Source organism: Mya arenaria, chromosome 11, assembly GCF_026914265.1.
Source record: "Mya arenaria isolate MELC-2E11 chromosome 11, ASM2691426v1".
Lineage (NCBI taxonomy): Eukaryota > Metazoa > Mollusca > Bivalvia > Myida > Myidae > Mya > Mya arenaria.
The window spans coordinates 1,769,316-1,780,233 of NC_069132.1; positions in this window are offsets into that span (position 1 = coordinate 1,769,316).

The following is a 10,918-nucleotide window of genomic DNA, read 5'->3' on the forward strand; positions in this document are numbered from 1 at the left end:
GGATAGCAACGGGCAACTGATAAGTCCCCCTAATCTGGACGCTGATTGGTCAGTCGGTTATCAATCCGGCCAGTTTGACTGACAGGCCGCGTCATGTTAATTGGCTATGTTTAGTTATTTAGCGCATGAAAAAATGCGCTATTTACTCAAAACATCCTTATGCTTTCCTAAGGTAGGTTGCTTTAATTCTGAGCGAAATTTATTACTTACTTCTAAATCCATCGTGAACCTAGGTCGTATCGTAATTGTCAACTAAAATTAAGCTGTTTTGGGAAACACTGCTTCGGTAAATAAAACATAACTACGCAACCTGCTTTATTTAGGTCGATTATTAAGGAATTTCATGTTTAATCATATCCTTGGGTTACTGGTTGGAAGCACTAGCCATGATTTGTAACACTTCTAATATGAGAATTTATAATGTCGTTAACACGTGTATTTATACATTATATCTCTGTATAATGTTTAATAAGTAACAAGAAATCCACGAATATCGCCTACTTGGAGCATCTTTTGTTTATTGCAAAATACTAAAATAGTCAATGTATCATTTGACAACAAGAGCAATACCACTATAAAATAAGTTAGGCCACTCCTTTTTTATTTTTTGGTTTACAAGAATTTTTGGAAAAAATGTCCACCGGGTGGTCGAAAAAAAAGAAGAAAAAAAGGAAAAAAGTCACAAAACATACCGGTACTCTTAAAGGTGAAAATCAGAGAACAACATAAAACCATTGGAAATTTATATCAATAACTTGACATTTTTAAACTGCTTTTAATGCATGTTTTAATATACTCAAAGTTTCAAAGTTCTAATTAAACAAACAGTTTAAATCTTACATACTGTGCATATAAAACATCAATGAAATTGACTATAAAACATGTTTATATGTATAAACTAAACTTTTTTTATCAAAGATACATTGAATATCACTCAGCAAGACATTTGTTTAGCTTTAATGATATGCTTAAGTGAATGCAGAACACTTAAAAACTGACCAATATTAAATTGAAAAACAAAAAGAGAATTTTACGCATTAAAATACACAAAAATTGCACTGTATTAAAACAATACATTACATTTTCTAAACATTGTTTCAGTTATTTCAATATTGGAAAATGTCAATAAAGTGAAATAATTACCAATTTTGAAAATAAGGAAGTTACATTTTATGAAGACATTTGAGCTTTAATATTGTGAAAACAATTCCTGAAAAAATCAAAACCAAACTAGACCTAGATTTGAGTTTTAATAACCCTTACCATGCGGGGTCCTAGTTGTGTGTCACCCGATCCATGCTAAGACCGGATATTTTCGGACAAGGATATTTACCATGGGATGTTCACCAAATCCATTTCAAATTCAAATCTTCCAGCAAATTACCACATCAGTACATAAAAATCACATAGAGAAGTAATAAATCTTCATAAGCATGTGACTTGACTTTATGTACCAATGATAGTAAACTGACAGAGGATTCCATAATTATGTATCGGATATTTTCATCTTCTCCCAACTCCGCCATTTTAAGTTCACAAGGCATCTATACTTCATGCTTGTTTATTTTTCATTTTAAAGAGTATTCCTTGGTTACAACAACAAATCTCATTTATAGTGAAATGTCAAGTTCATTACAAATTAAAATGGACTTATTCAAAACAGTTTTCCGTGCTGTTTTATCTAAATGTTTTGTACACCACTTCTGACAATAGTAAATGCCATTGACACATGTGTTCAACTCTTTCATTGTTTTTACTCTACTATTAACCCAAACATGAATAAACATGTACTCTAGGATAAACGCAATCTTTACATTGACTCAATGACAAGTATTTCCAAACCATTCTGTGATTTAAAATCCATAAACATCACCGACCGAACTTGTAAAACTAGGTCACCGGTGTCAACTTAGAAATTTTACTTTCGTTTTCACCACTCACACTTAGTGCACTGTTATTTGATATTTAACCATAACATGTTATAAAATGTTTTTCTCACACATAATTTACAGATATTTGTGTCAACTAATTCGATGGCAGCCGCTGACACTTTTATTTTTAATCTATAAACAACAATATTTTCATGACCTAAATTGGCAGGGGAAAACAACAATCACGTGACAGTTATTGTTTATGTTGGCTGTAAAATTTGCCAATGTTTATTGCTATTGTTATTTAAACAGCTCCTGCGTATTTTAATTAATTATTTCATACAAAGAATGACTGCTATCGTCAATTCCGCCATTGCCAACGGCGCTGCCATAACAGTTGACTGACTCACATGCTATCATTATAAATTGGCGAATACGGCTACGGATCAACGAACCAGTCGAGATCTACTGCATTCGTACTCATATCTGTTCGTTTTTCTTCCGTTTTGCACCAAAATCAACACGGTCGGGAAAATAATTTTGAAAAAAAAGTCAAATTCATTTATTTATTTTTTTTGTACTTTTCGGAAAATTAGACCCGCCGGTTTTGTAAACCAATTTATATAAAAGTAGTGGCCTTACAATGAAATAAACGTCTTTTAACAAAAAGTTTTTCAACAATACATTCAGTATCAGGAAAAGCTAAAACTGCTTAAACAGCTTGTTACCAAGAACTAGAAATGTTAAGGTAAGAAAGCATTCAACGCGAAATTGGTCAATTTAAAAAAAATGCAAAAGTGGGCTTCTTTGTTTATGAGGAGAAAAAGAGTATGGAAACTATAGAAAAAAATTGTCACCCCTCCTCCTTGCGTACAGAGCATGTATTTATGTATCTAAACCATGCTTACCAAAAACATAACAGTAATAAGAAATTCTGCATACCAAATATTACTAATTTCTGCATACCGCATACAGCGAATTTGAATTGTAAAATGTAAACAATTATAATACATGCACTTTGATACATCGACAAAATGACCAGGAAAGTATTGGCCACTTAGTTACAAAAGCCAAACATTTTTTATTACTAAGTTTTGTCCTTTTTACCGAGGCACAAACAATGATAGTTTTACATGTATAAAACATTTTCAATACACAAAAAATACGTACGACAACCTTATGAGGGTGTTTGCTAGGATAGCGCTTTCATAACGTTTGAGATTGCGAAATAGCGAGACCTAAGTGTCACCTTAACTCTACATTGCGTCATACTTACGAGAGTTTTGAGGTATGCTTGAGTCACAATTAGGCGGAAGCGGGGTGCGTACGATTTCTAAGCATCGATCGGCGTGATGAGATCAGCGAAAGATCGCGTGATAAGGCGGTCGCAGTCTTTATAAAACGTACTCTGCATGCTGACATAACGTGACCCGGTTTCAGCATACTTTCCTTGAAATGAGGTCGAATTTTCATCCCATTTAAAAACCGGTTTCCGGTGTAACGTTGTAAACTGACCTCCATAGAATAATGACCCCCAGTCATTATTTTATATAGAAAAGTGACCGCCCGGTCATAATATTATGACCCCCCCCCATACGTAGACAAATGACCCTCACACATAATTGTAAACCCATATAGAATAACGACCCCCTACCCCAAACCCTAACCCTAACCCATCTAAGGTACACTTACAACATAATTATCCCCACCGATATACATCGGAGGAGAATATGGTAATGACACCCGTCCGTGTGTGCGTCCATGCGTGCGTACGTGCAACATATTTTGTGACCGCAACTCTTCATTCATTATTGGACGGAATTGATTCAAACTTTCAGGGATTACTACTACCGATGCCTAGTTGTGCAGAAAGAAAAAAAACGGATTTGCTCCGCATGTTCGGGAGTTATGGCCCTTAAATTCAAACAACATCTTATTGTCATTGGCGTCAAAGGTCATAAAACATGGGACTTCCCCACAACCGATTTGCATATTTTATGCCTTATATTGATATAATTGTTTACTTTCTCCACTTAAAAACGCCTGAAAAGTGACACAAATACCCCAAATCCAAAGAAGGATGTCTCTTCAACAATATACTGAAATTTGAATAATTTCTAACGACGAGGAGCGTCACAGGTAATAAAACCACTGGGCTACCCCACACCTGCCTATTTTTTTAAGTATATATGAGTGACATATAGGTGACATAAAGAAGATTATTTGACATCACTTTCAGGGGTAGCATAAAACATTTTGTTTTTCCACGTATGAATTGCCTTTTGTACAATCTTGCACTCCAGAAAATGAACAATTTAACCGTCAATGGCATTTTTTCGTAATGAGCCCGCGAGCCCATGCTATTAGAAAATTAGTGCACCATGTAGGATGCAATAACAAAATGATGTTTCTACTAAATTTTCGGACAAAATAACCGTTACTATAAGTTCCAGAATGCTTACACTACATTGTACAGATGGTAAATAAATAATGTTATACGTGTATGCGTAAAATCCTGCCTTTGTCGGTGTCCATGCGATACTCCGTTGGTATCCGGCAGGGTGTCGGCAAATTACTAAAGGCCGTACGGCGACTAGATAGTAGTGTGCCTGTCGGGTGGCCAGCGATCAAAGGTCGTGATCAAGCAGTCGTTTGTCAAGTTTAGGGTGAGGAATGTTACAGGCGCTCCTCTGGCCGTTTTCATTCACTTCGACCTTCATCTAGGAACACGTGACGAAGACACAAGAAGACAAATCGTCCCATTGGTGCAAAAAAGTACCAAACAACATTTTGATCAAAATTGACTTTTCACTATTTTTAGTTGGAAATAACTTTTTTCTACCTTGTCTAAAAAGATCTCCCCTGAATATTGAATATTGACTGAGTTATGAGTTCGTGCAGTTTGGTACCAAGTGAAATTGGTGCTTTTGATTGGTGGAAAAAGGTACCATATGCCATCTGGTGTATGCAAGAAGGTGCTATAAGACACATGGTACCTTTCTGCATTGAAATATTTTAACACATTATATATATTTTTATGCAAAAAGGAGCCTTGTGACATGTGGTACCTTATTGCATGAGATGATTCTAAAGCATTAGATACATATTTGGATGTAAAAGGGAGCCATATGACTTGTGGTACCTTCTTGAATAAAATGATTTTAACTAAATAAGTTTACAAAGTGTGCAATAAGTGACCAAGTGGCATATGGTTCTTTTTTGCATAAATTATTAAGACTAAATTGTTAACATTTTACAATATAATAGATGTTTATATGGTACCTTTATGTACTGATAGCAATACACAATTTTCTACTAATTAACACTGATAACTGTGATATCAGGTAACACGTGTCCGGTAAGTTATTGTCACTTTTTGTGGGATAAGAAACACCAGATGTTGTTGACTTCACATTCGAGAAGTGTAATTTGTTCATAAGGACAGAAGATTAAGAAGGGCGATATGGATACCAAAACAAATGTAAGTATTGTTTTCTGTCACCTATAAAACAATAAGTAATAATGATTATAACTTTATTTGGGGTGCGTTGAATATATTACTGAATGTATTATTCGTCTGTAAAGTATTGGTATTTTGGATTTCTCCGTTCTAATTTTGCATTGCGATATGTATTATGGAATGTGTATTTAGCGTATTATACACCTTAATATGTTTTATAAATTTAGTAAGGTAGTTATAACAAAATTATGTTTCAGTAAGATTACATGGTAAGATGAGGACATCTACTTTGCGACACCAATAGCTGATTAAAGTGAAATTACACACAATTCAATATGTGGAGATACTATAGCATCAAACAGAACTATTCATGATGCTATACAGAGTTCCAATTCTGAATATGATTTTTCATTAACAGATATACGAAGGTGTGAAGGACTGAGGTAACCCGTCAAATTAAAAGAATAGATCCAAGTGAAGAAGGTTACAATGACATTGATCTGGATGAAACTTACAAACCAAGCAAGGATCATTTTACTTTCACTGATACAGAAAATGAGACTGTATTAGGAAACAATAAACGGAAAACAGAGGTTTTAGCAAGAAAATTCATGGAAGAAAATTCCGAAACATATCAAGATCTAGCAAATGAAGACTCGAATAAAAGAAGCGGGAAAGAACACAGAGAGATGTCCATCAAAAACTAATGAACACTATAACACTCTTACAACATAAGAGATGCAAACAGACAATAAAATTAACAATTAGAGCCACTTGGAAAGAGCAAAGAGTATAATCACACACCACGACTGGATAACTTTCTTTCAGCAATGAACATAAGCGAGTTTACGTCCGTGGAGATGAAAACTGCTTTTTCATAGCACCAAAAGAAAGATAAAATGAATTTTTAACTGATGATGTATCAGAAAGAAGTAAAAACCAGTGTAACATTATATTGTAAACCAGTGAACATTTTGTTCACTGAACAAGCCCATAGGGTACCGCAGTTCACCAATGAAATCAAAATGTTAAGAACAATCTTACAATCATTGTTTCTACAAGCCAAAACAGGACCAATTTTTCGTGTGTGAATTCTATAGAAGGTAGCAAGCAGATGGTAGTACTAATGAAAACTTGACCAAAGAAAACGAAGAACTTCAGTTAAATAAAGTAAATGATATTGAAGAGACGGAAAAGGTCAAAGAGAGAGAGAGAGAGAGCAAAAGCTTTCAGTAGTGTTTACGGTCTCACAAAGCAGTGCTTAGGCCTTACAACTCGCTTTTCATATGTCAGTGAGCTAAACTACTGAGTGACCATTTGACCATTTATTCGTTGTGAAATAAACAAGTATTTTGTCACCTTTGGAACAATACCCAGTGCAAACGAGGCTCCTCCGAGGTAGCTACATGTCTCATAAAAACACTTTGTAAGTTTGTTAAAAAGGTTATATGCAAGAGATTGTGAACTTCTCTGACAAAACAGAAACCAGTATGTAACGTCATCCTTTCTGTTCACACCTACAAGTACCACAACTCAAACCCCTTTGTCACAAGTTTCTTGTGTCAGGACAATCTCAAATGGAATGTGATTCTGTTCACTCAACTATAGAAACAGCAAAAAATGTCTGTGTGTGTTCGTCGCAATGGATTACACGAAAGACAAACCTGTATGTTGTGGTTTCAATCAAATACAACCATGGGGTAGACTACAATAAATTTGTGAAAAATACTGTCCAAACTTAAAATTGTCAACCTCTTGTATGCGCAGAAAGTGGCTAAATGTTAAATTGATTTGGTAAGAGAATCCTCACTCAAAAATACATTTGTGAACTATTCGTTTGAAATGGACTCATTTCTAGAAATAGCTATACCAACCATAACAGGGTAGACGGAAATGTTGGCCTTTGCACAAAGGAGATCGTTTCATCACCTCTAACTTAATGTCAGCATAACAAACATAGATGTTGTGCCAGTTATCAGACTATGAATATATTGATGTTGAATAAGCTAAGTATTTCAAAATGAACAGATTCATTTTTTTATACTGGAAAATGCTTTCCTTTTGTAGTAAAATCATGTATAATTTCTGTGCGGAAAACAGTGAACACTATAATCTTGTGTATACATATAATCAGTGTACAATGCAAAACATGTGTAATAATTATGATAAACGTTAGTACATTTACACTGAACCGGAATTAAAAATCATGATACAAAGCCTTGTTCTTTGTAATATTGTTCAAATTTTTGCACCATAAATGAAATATTATAACATTTACTATACTATAATACTATAAATATAATCACTTATATTTGACATACTGTACCAAATGTTGCAATATTAAAGATCAATGAACATTTCTTATGTTTTGTGTTTGACATTTATGCCTAATATTTAAAGCAATAAGGTACCATATGACATAAGGCCCCTTAAAACATGCAGATTTATCTGATTATTCCAACTGAGGTTTATGCAACAAGGTACTAATTGCCATATGGCTCCTTTTCACATTATTTGTTTTACCTTATCACCTTATGCAAGAAGGTACCATGATACAAAATAAACTAATTAACCTTAATTATCCATTGTATTAATTTGCAATTCAAGGAACAATTTAAATAAACCATTTGAGATAAGTGATAAAAGATTCAAAGTCGCAAAATCGTTTTGTAATCAGCGAGTCGACATATAAGCCAAGCGTATGCACGATCATATACATCTGTATATATTTCTAGATATAATCAGCGAGTCGACATAAAAGCCCAGCGTATGCTCTTCATTCCATTATCGATTTTAAATCGAAACGGAACGTAGTTACTACACTATAATAATTGAACAATAAAGCTTATGATAATTGAACAATAAAGCTTATGATAATTGAACAATAAAGCTTATCATAATTGAACATCTCTCGTGAATTCCTGGCTTCTCAATCCAGTTTTCAATTAAATAGATTGGTTAATGCACTGTTTACCTTATACAAATTTCAAATATCATACCAAGTTCATTTGATAAGAGAATAATTTCATTGCTGCCGTTTCTGTACGTTTTCAAATATTTGGATATCTATTCATATGTCTCTCCATTTTAAATCATATATACCTCATCTCTGCTACCGTTCTTAAATGATGGTAAAATAATTAAGTATATGTAACTGTATGTTGATGTCCGCAGCCATACTAAAACATTGCTAATAATATTCTTAAAGGTCAAAATTCATTGCTATATATTGTCTTTCGTGTCCACTATACAAATATTTAAGCAATATGTTTGACCAAACTTGGCACCAATTGTTTTGAATATTCACTGTAACATGAGTATGTGCAGAAATATAGATAGACATTTGTCAAAAATATGTTTAAAAGAACAGAACAGAACAAAACATATAGTTTATTAAAATATCTACAAACATGTGGATGAGCAGGTAATACAAAATGTGAAATAGGAAACAATAATATATGAATAAGAGTTATACAATCAAATAAGGTCAGGATAAACAGAAACAGTGTTAAACCTCCAGATTCAATATTGTTCGCCATAAACTTCTTTAAAAAGCAAAGGTTATTCTGATTATTATCATGATATGAAATTATAATTCATATTTTTTCTAATTTCTTACCAATTACTTATTTCAATAACTCGTCTTACTTTGACACTGGTGGAAACACATACATATATACATAACATAGAACATATGTGATTAAATATCATGAAAGTGAATGATGAAGCAAAATAACATGTAGCACTTAGCAGAGCAAAATACATGCGTAGTACATCGGCATTTCAATAGATATGTTTAAGCACATTATATAATCGTACACATAAGCGGTTAAGGAGGGGGGCACACCCGGTGCGAGCCTCAATCCCTTAAATCGTCCAGATTTACTTTTATATAAAGCAAAGTAATAAAATACCCACCAAATTTACCATTTCGAACCAGAAATTGTTAAGATTTTCTTGGGAGAAAATCCACAAACACCCATGAAAACATTTTAAACCAACCATTGATATATAGGTTCTGAGGGATAGGTGAATGTCAAAGGTTCTGCCCCTAAGTTACAACCCCTCTAACGTTAACTCCTGGATTTGCCCCTGGTACATACTAATTCTGTATTATGTGTGATGCATCAACTTGTAATTAAATATGTATGTTTTCGCAAATATATGCTTTATATACTCTCTTACTATACATTTAGTTCAAAAATCAAAATCCTGTTTAATTTCATATTTTCTCCTTTTTTATAAGTTATTCACTGACTTTATTGATGATGTTCATTCTTCTTTACCCAGGCATTTTCAAATGCAGAATATTGTTTGTCCGTTAATCAATAAAATATAGCAAATCACATTGAAGTGTAATATATATGTATATGTTGTTTGCTACTTATACTGCCAGACGAAATACTGAACAAAACTTAATTTCTGTGATGAAGTATTTAAACACTTTTCTACATTTGAACATTTGCAAATGAGTTTTAACACATTTCCTTAAATACAAAATAAAGTAAACAGTTGTCAAGCGGCATGATAAGCTCGATGTAATTCGGATCTTGCTATACAATATACAGTAATGAATAAATCATATTAGGTCACAAAAATTTGAAAGCATGAAATATTATTATGATAAACCACAAAAGCAAGTAGTCAAAAGCTTAAACATAAACGCCGTTCAAAGGCATAGGACCAAGCCAATACGCCGCCTGATTATAAGTGAAAACTATTCGAAAACAAATTTCTTTAAAAACTGTTCTTGAGTTATTTAAAATTCTTTACTTTTTAATTAAGATTTTTTAAACTGTCCGAGAAGATCATCGCCAGTCTATAATTCCTATCAAGACCTTTCTTTGAGTCTACTGTGGAGTGTTTGTGAACGTGTATAAGCCGGTGCCCATTAAAGCAAAAAACTTGATTATTTTCCGTGTTTGGATCTCTTGTTTTTTACTTTCTTGTCAGCCGCCTTATGGACCCGGACAGCACCTTTTTCAGGCAATTCCGGCTCGGTTGATTTCACAGAAGTTTTCCAAAACGCAAACAAAGCATGCAACGGCGATTCCAAATGGAACATGTCTGAACAATCAGTGATTGTAGATGTCTCAAGACTCTTGCAAACTTTGCACATGAACGTACAATTGAAGAGAACGCCAGGGCTGGGGAGGGCCACTGGAGACATCAGGGCCTGATTCAGGTACAAGGCACTTAGGAAGCAGGTCTGTAACTGTGAAAAGCCGTGAATTATCTTTATTTCTTCGTTGCCCCATGATGCTTGACCGGTACATGTGTTTCGATGAATATCCATTTCATTAGCCATTTCTCTAACAAACTGTTCAACCCGATCGTTACCTTGATCTTCAATTGCTTTCACGATACTTGGAACCAAGCATTGTTGTTTGACTGTTTCACAAGCATCGGATCTTCTATTGATACTCTGAATGGAGTGGGAGTGCAATAAAATAATGACAATAATAGCGGCACTCAAATGGTTCTCTGTTACCTTCGGTTCTGCATGTGTCCACCAAAAGCGTAGGACACCTATAAGGTACGTGGTACACGGATCGGCAGATACAGAATCGATAAGTTCAGCATTCAG